The sequence below is a fragment of the Aplysia californica genome, unplaced genomic scaffold (genome assembly GCF_000002075.1).
Source record: "Aplysia californica isolate F4 #8 unplaced genomic scaffold, AplCal3.0 scaffold00050, whole genome shotgun sequence".
Classification (NCBI taxonomy): Eukaryota; Metazoa; Mollusca; class Gastropoda; order Aplysiida; family Aplysiidae; genus Aplysia; species Aplysia californica.
Window position 1 is genome coordinate 993,743 of NW_004797320.1, and position 7,465 is coordinate 1,001,207.

Consider the following 7,465-nt stretch of genomic DNA (forward strand, 5'->3'; position numbering starts at 1 on the left):
TGAATAATCTGACAGTTATTTGATCCCTGTTTACAACTTCTCAATTTAGTGGATTTTTTTGTTTGTTTTGTTTTGTTTTTAGACTTGACTGAAGTGACAAACCCCAGAATCTCTCTTCCCCCAACCCTCCCCTTGTCCCCATTGTTTTCTTTCTCCCCCCCCCCCCCCCCCAACCCTTTTTCTCTCTTTCTCTGTCTGTCTCTCTCTGTCTGTCTCTGTCTCTCTCTCTCGTCTCTTTCTCTCTCTCTCCCTCCCTCCCTGCCTCTCTCCCCCCCCCCCCCCTCTCTCTCTCTCTCTCTCTTTCTATCTCACACACACACGCGCACACAGACATGTATCACATGTATACAGCACCCCCCGTTCCCACCAAAAAAAAAGGGGGGTTGCGTTGTGCCACACTTTTTTTGTTCCATGTAAGTGAACTTTTTAAAGTTCCATATGCCTGCCAAACAAGATTTTATTATTTTTATCATTGTTTCTGGCTATAACTACCATTAAACATTTCAATAAGCAATATATATATATATATATAATGCTATAATCAAGAAATGTGTAGTACTAATAGAATCCCTACAACATCTTATCTTATCCAAAAACTTGTTTTGATTAGACATTGGAAACAGATTTTGTTTGTTGATATATACTTTTGTCCATGTCTCGACTGTCACTAACAATTCAAAATTAAGTGGTCGAAATGCTCAGAGGCGACATGGCAACCAAATTAGGCTAATACTCAATTAATTGCTGACAAAGCATACATATTTCATGTATATAATTCTACAACCGTTGGTTAGGTAATGCCCTCTAAGCTGGGTTTTAACAGATGTTTTTCCTTGGTTCAGTGGAATTCGGAAGATCTGAACATGGATAAGAATATTTTGGCGTGAGATTTTGTGTACTTTCTCTTGTATAAGTTGTGCATGCTCTCAGAAGCTGTGCTTGTTCAAAGTGAGTGGTAAATTTTCAATGCTTGCTGTTCCCTGTCGTACAGCTTATTCGACACCTTTTATTTCTGGCCATGTCATTGGAAATCTTCAAAGAGTTTGCCTTGCTTTTTCATCTGTCAAACTGTTTAGATAGATCGGATATTCTTGTGTAGGTATTGCACATTTGTGCTTCCACTTGCTTGTTGAATAGAGTATTATAGAGTTTATAGTGTGTGGTGCAGAAAGTATGTCAGTAAGACGGTAAACCACATAAACTGCTCGTTTCTAATGTGATTTTCTTTTCCCTAAGATAGGAAAAATGTAGATCTACTTCTTTTGCCATGAGTATGACTTTGTGAAGTTTTTTCATTGCGTTGATTCAGTGTGCATTCTGTCACAAGTAACACATTTTGTCAAATTTTTGTCTGTCAAACATTTATAATCAAAATATGGAACTTGTATCCATTGCATATATCAGTACTATGGATTTGTTGTGCATGCTACTTATATCATCTGTCAATTTAAATTAAATTATTGCTGATTAGCTAGGTCAAAGTGTCACAAGTAGGCCTATTGACAATGCTGAAAAAGTTGCACAGTTGAATAGTTTGTGAGGCTTTTTCAACAATAGTTAGAAAAATGCTCTGTGAAAATTATGACCATTGGTACGAGAAGTAAAGTCAGAAATGTCATAAAAGGAGAAAACATTTAAAATTGACTTCCCGGTGATTGTTCTTCCAACACCCTCCCCAAAAATGATCAGTGAAAAGTTAATCTGTTCTCTCGTGGTGCACTGACAGCATTTTTGAAAATAAAAGAATTTCTTATCATATTTTTACTTTCGTTGAGAATTGGATCAAAGCATTTTAGAGGGTGGCTTCAATTCACATAATACATATGTATGTGAATTTTGACTGTCTTGAGATTTGAGAGTTGATCACCATGCATGCTATTGCTGTATCATTAAATGTTAACATACTACAGAGTTATACTTACATACTCTATTGCTATTCATCTTTGCCAGAATGATATACAGCTCTGTTTGAAAATGCTTGAAAAATATGTGTACTTTACTTGACAGAGTGATTTGTGTGAGAAGTCAGTAGCACCTCATCATCAACAATTCTATTTGTAGTTAACAGTTGTTATCAGGAACAATTTTGTTTTCTTGACTCAGCAATCCCAGGTTTTTTGTTTTTTAAGATTATGACACGACTCTCACTCTGACAAAAATACCATGGTGTTCATAGTCAGCCAAAGGGTACAGTTAATTTATTGAATTCATGTAATGTGGAGAATTGAAGTAATATTGAAACAAACGATTAACTGAAGGAGACTCATCCAAAGCTACCTCATATAAAGGCACCTGACTTTTCACTACAATTGAGAATTGCTACATTGCTTTTACTGGAGATTGTTTGGAAAAGCACAAGAGCTTCAGTGAGATGGAGCTATATCTTGGAGATCTAATCCACCTCTTATGTTAGAAAATGGCTGGTTCAGGAGCTCACTATTATGATCTGCTCCGTTTTGTCAACATTACTATCACTTTTTTAATCTGTTTGTAGTGAAATGTATCTATTATCGTGCTGAACCACCGTAAACTTCATCTCAACTACATCTCAACCAACTATATGTGTGAGGCAGGGTGGTGAAATCAGGCACCCGTCAAAATAATGAAATCCGAGAAATCAGCTGTTTTCAGCCAGTTTGGAAATTTTTTGGGAATTTTTTTTTTTTTTGCTCAACACCTTTCATGCCCATTAAAGAACACATTTCTGTGTGGACTTTACTGAAAAACGTTGATTAAAGACACAAAAAATGTAAATTTTCAGTTTCCACGGACTCTCAAGCTAAGGAAATAATTCATATTTGGCTGCCATTTTCTCACTAATTTTACCTCTGAAACCAGGTGGCCCCCACCTCCCCCACCTGCTTCATTCGCAAGTATCTTGTCTTCTATTCAAGATCAATGGACATTTTTTTCATCCAATGCAAGACAAATGAACAAGTTTTAAAATGGTACCAATAACTCTGCATACCGAAAAATTGAGGAGAGCCTGATTCCACCGCGTCGTGACACATATATATGTATTCTTAAAACAGAAAAGTTGAAACAGACATCTCTCCTCGTGCACTCTCATCTTCAGCCTTAATAAAACTACTGAGGAACCTTTAATCCAATAGTCACCAAACCATTTTACTGATACTCATGATGTGAGGGTGATATGTTACAAGCCCACTGTGGCAAGCTATTTATTCTATTACTAATACTTTACCGATACAGCTACAGCTGTTCACTGTGTTCCCACATTCCTGTTTCCATATTTCCAAAAGTTTGTGCTTAGATCTATATATATACATGTACCTAAATGCGTATACCTGTACAAGTATGTGTCATTAACCAATGCTATTCTTCCACACCTGGTCTGTATGCATAGATTGTTTTATTGGCTAGTTTAGGTGGGGGGTTTGTGTGTGTAGTTTAATCTTGCATTGTTTCAAGTTAAGTATTTTTTTTAGAAAGTTTTGTTTTCATGTTAATATGAAAATTGTCAATGAAACCCAGAAAACAAAATCCAGGATTTTTTCTTTCAAGGATGGTGCTTTAAATCAGTCTGTAAAAACTGTAAGGAAAAAAATGCTGTCATAAAAATCTATGAATTTAATACTGTGGCTATAATGCTGGCTCTCAACATTGTGATTTACAGAAAAGAATATTAAGTACTTTGTGAAGTTAATGTGTAGATTTTGCTCTTCTACAATCATGCTCTATTTTTCAAGCATACAAACCACAGTGATGGACAATATTGTAACTGCACTGATAAGTAAAATAATATTAATTAAGACATTATATTTGGCAGCAGGTGCTAGAAATGGGAAAAACAGTAATGCTTTGTCCTTTTCTTGCAATGAATTTACAGGGATCGGTTTGTCTAGTGATGCTTTTATGAAGAGTGTGGGAACTGCGTGCACATGATCTGATGTGTGGAGCGTTGTCTCGTGTTAACTGTAACCTTGTCCTTGCATGCCATTGTTCAGACAAAAGCTCATATAAAAGAAATATTGATGCATTGTTGATTTATTTCTATGTAACTTTTCAACATTACCCTGACATATATTGTGCAAACTGAAGAAACAACTGTAAGATGAAGAAATAGATCTACATTTGGACGCTTTATCTTAGTCTTATTCAATTTTGTTCAAGTGTGTGATTGGGAGGGGGGGGGGGGGGGGGGTGGATGTGCTCTGGTGTGGTTCGCTCCTTTCCTGTCAAACATCTGTCACCCTTATCTCTCTTCCTTTTTGTTGTGTTTTTGTTACATGGGTGGTTGGCTGGTGCTCTGGTGTGGTTTGCTCCTTTCCTATCAAACTTCTATTTATCATCCTTAGCCTCCTCCTTTTTTGTGTTTGTTACTCTCTTTTAACACCTCTAATCTTCAACTCTTACATGACCTTATTGTGTTGCCAGTGCCGTAAAACATTTACTAAAACTAAACTGTTTTTGTTACTCTCTTGTAAAACCTCTAATCTTCGGCACTAATATGACCTACTTATATTGTGTCACAAGTGCCTTCAAACTCTTACTAAAAATAAAGTAAAATCTTGTCCATGAGGCACTCCGATTTCTTTTATGGTTGGTGCTTCGCTGTTGTATGCAGAAAACATGGATTTGATTCTAATATCAATATGGGAAGAATTTTAAAAAACTGAGTAACTATCTTATTTTTTCATAAGTGTTTCACGGCGCTCGCAATTGCATACGGTTTTATGAGCGCATGGGGCACATTAAACATGTTAAGTTGGTAGGAAATATTGAATTTTGCCACATGTGGCGGCCGAAGCCTACTCTTTTTAATCTTTTTGATTTTGGAGCACCAAGGGATCTTTAACGTGCGCAACTTGCACACAGGACCTCCAAGATTTTTCACCCTTATCTGAGAAGGTTAGTATTAGATTTTAACTACATGTATCATAAGAGGGGTGTGGCTGAAAGACAGCAGTAAGGAGCCATGGAGTAGCTCTGACGTAGCTGTAGAAAGAGTAAGGGGGCTCTCGTAGCCTAGAGGTTAAGGTGTTCGCCTCTTCTTTCAAAGGTCCCAGGTTTGAATCCGGGTAGCCATCAAAACCATTTTCTTCTCCAAAATTGTCTCCTTTCACATCCTTTTCTTCTCCCTAGCAATGTTCTGCTTTCATCTTCACTTTCTGCCCCCATCCCCTCACCCCTTTGCCCCCTCGTCTGGGCTCCTGACTTTCTGCCACCTTTCTGCTGCTACTCCTCGGCTTTCTTACTGCTGTCTTTCAGCCACACCCCTGATCTTCTGGTAAGAAAGATCTACACCTAGCCTTCTCTGACAATGGCGAAAAATCTCGGGGATCCCATGTGCAAGTTGAGCACGTTAAAGATCCCTTGGTGGTCTATTTAATTAAAATCGGCTGCCATCCGGGCAAAATTCAAAATTTCCTACAAACTGAAAAAGTTTAATGTGTCCCACGCGCTCATATGACCTTATGCAGTTGCGAGCGCCGTAAAACACTTACCAAAACAAAAACAGAAAGAGTTGGGAGCCGAGAGGAGGGTCAAAGAGGTGTGAGGAGAGGGAGCTGAAAGTGGAGACGCAAGCAGACGACAGAACATTGTTAGAGAGCAGAAAATGAGGTGAAAGGAGAAAATTTTCCGTTGCTATCCAGATTCGAACTCGTGACCTATTGAATGAGAGGCGAACACCATAACCTCATGACCATGAGAGCCCCCTGAGTAACTGTCTGCATGGACACTATTCCTCTCAGTGCGGGTTGACCGACAGGCAGGTTGAAGCTGCTCACCTCCTAAAGGTACAAACACAGTGGAGCGGCCTTTCACCCCCTTTCGCCAACTAAAAAAAAATTTGAGGAAAAGGAGGCGAATGGGGAAGGGCCAGAAGTGACAAAGTGGATTCGCCCTCCTCCTCTCATCCTTTTCTTATTGCTCTGTGAAGCTGATGTTGCTGCATTAATTTAAACGACGATGTCATATTTCATGTTAATATTGAGTTGATAGTATAGAATCAATTAACTCCGAGAAACCTTTACATTTTGCAAATATTACGAGGGATGCTCAACAAGTCATTACCCTATGAAAAAAGTAAGCTAGAAAGTTGAAATTTAGCACTAAAAATGCGACCTCTCTACATAGTCGCCCTCCAAATTGACACACTTTTGCTGTCTTTGACCATCAAAAGTTCCGGAGCATAATATTAATATGATCTATGATGGGACTTAAACCATTTCTGCACTGCAGATATGGTATCTTCATTACTCTAGAAACACTGTACAGTAAGAACTTTTTTCAAATTTGGAAACAAAAAAAGTTAATGGGTGCTGTATCCGGTGAATATTTTTAATGAAAGAAAAATAGAGCAGCCACATCCGAATTGTGACTTGGGCACTCATTATTTTTCAATGAAAAACTGGGCAAGAAATAAAGAAACTATATATTGTAAGATGTCTCTTGATGTCTTATTTAAAGAATAAAAAGCTTATCTGGAAACCCTCAGAAATTGATTTGGGCAATTGCGGAAGGACACTGACAGTAGTATACACATATACAGCAGTTTATTTTACAATTCCATCAGTTTGTAACAAGTTCTGCCCCTATTTTTTAGTTCCCAGAGGGAATTCTCAAAAGTGCTAGGTGCACCCAATGTAATATTTCTTCTACAGACAAATCAAGGAACAAAAATACTCATAATGTAGCTTCATTTAATTCAGAAAATAAACCTTTTTTTTTCTCTATGTATACATTGTCATAACATTCCCATACACAACACCCTCATACATTGATATTGAATCCACATGACTGTGTATTGTACACCCAGCCAAACTGAGCTTAGCAGAAAAGACATGAAATTGTAGAGAGAAATAAAACATTTCTTTTCCTGATCTCAATAAGCATTTTCATAGTTTTGAAAGGTTTTTGGAAAGACTCCCAGTGTAAAAAGTAAACGCCAACATGTTCTCTTTAAAGGGGTGTAGCTATGGTCAACACCCAAATGCTATAGTTTTTGGTCTAACGCTTGCTTTTCTGCATCAAAGGCGGTGACATAGTACAAAAAAAGGTTACCAAGCAAAAAATTCAAGATTTCTGCCATAATAATCTCGAGCCATCAAAAATAAAGGATTGATTCAGCATTTTTAAAACCAATTTTATATTTTGTCAATCATCAACACTCATCAAGATAGAAGCCTAATATTTGGCATGGCGATTACTGTTGGTAGGTAGAACAACCTTACAGAGCCAAATGTGAATGTTCTGTACTGACTTGTGAGCCTTACAGTCCTTGCTGTGCACCACATTCAGGTCTCCAATGTTTTAAGATTTTGTCAAATAAAACAGGCCTAAAACTCCAAATGTGTTCCATAAACAGCAAAAATGCTCCTGTAAAGTTATAGAGTAATGTGTATAAAAGATTGTGTCCAAATTTGAAACAATTCTGACAGTAACTTTCTGAGATCTACTCAATATAGTGTTGCTACCTGGTCAGATAAACAATTCTGAG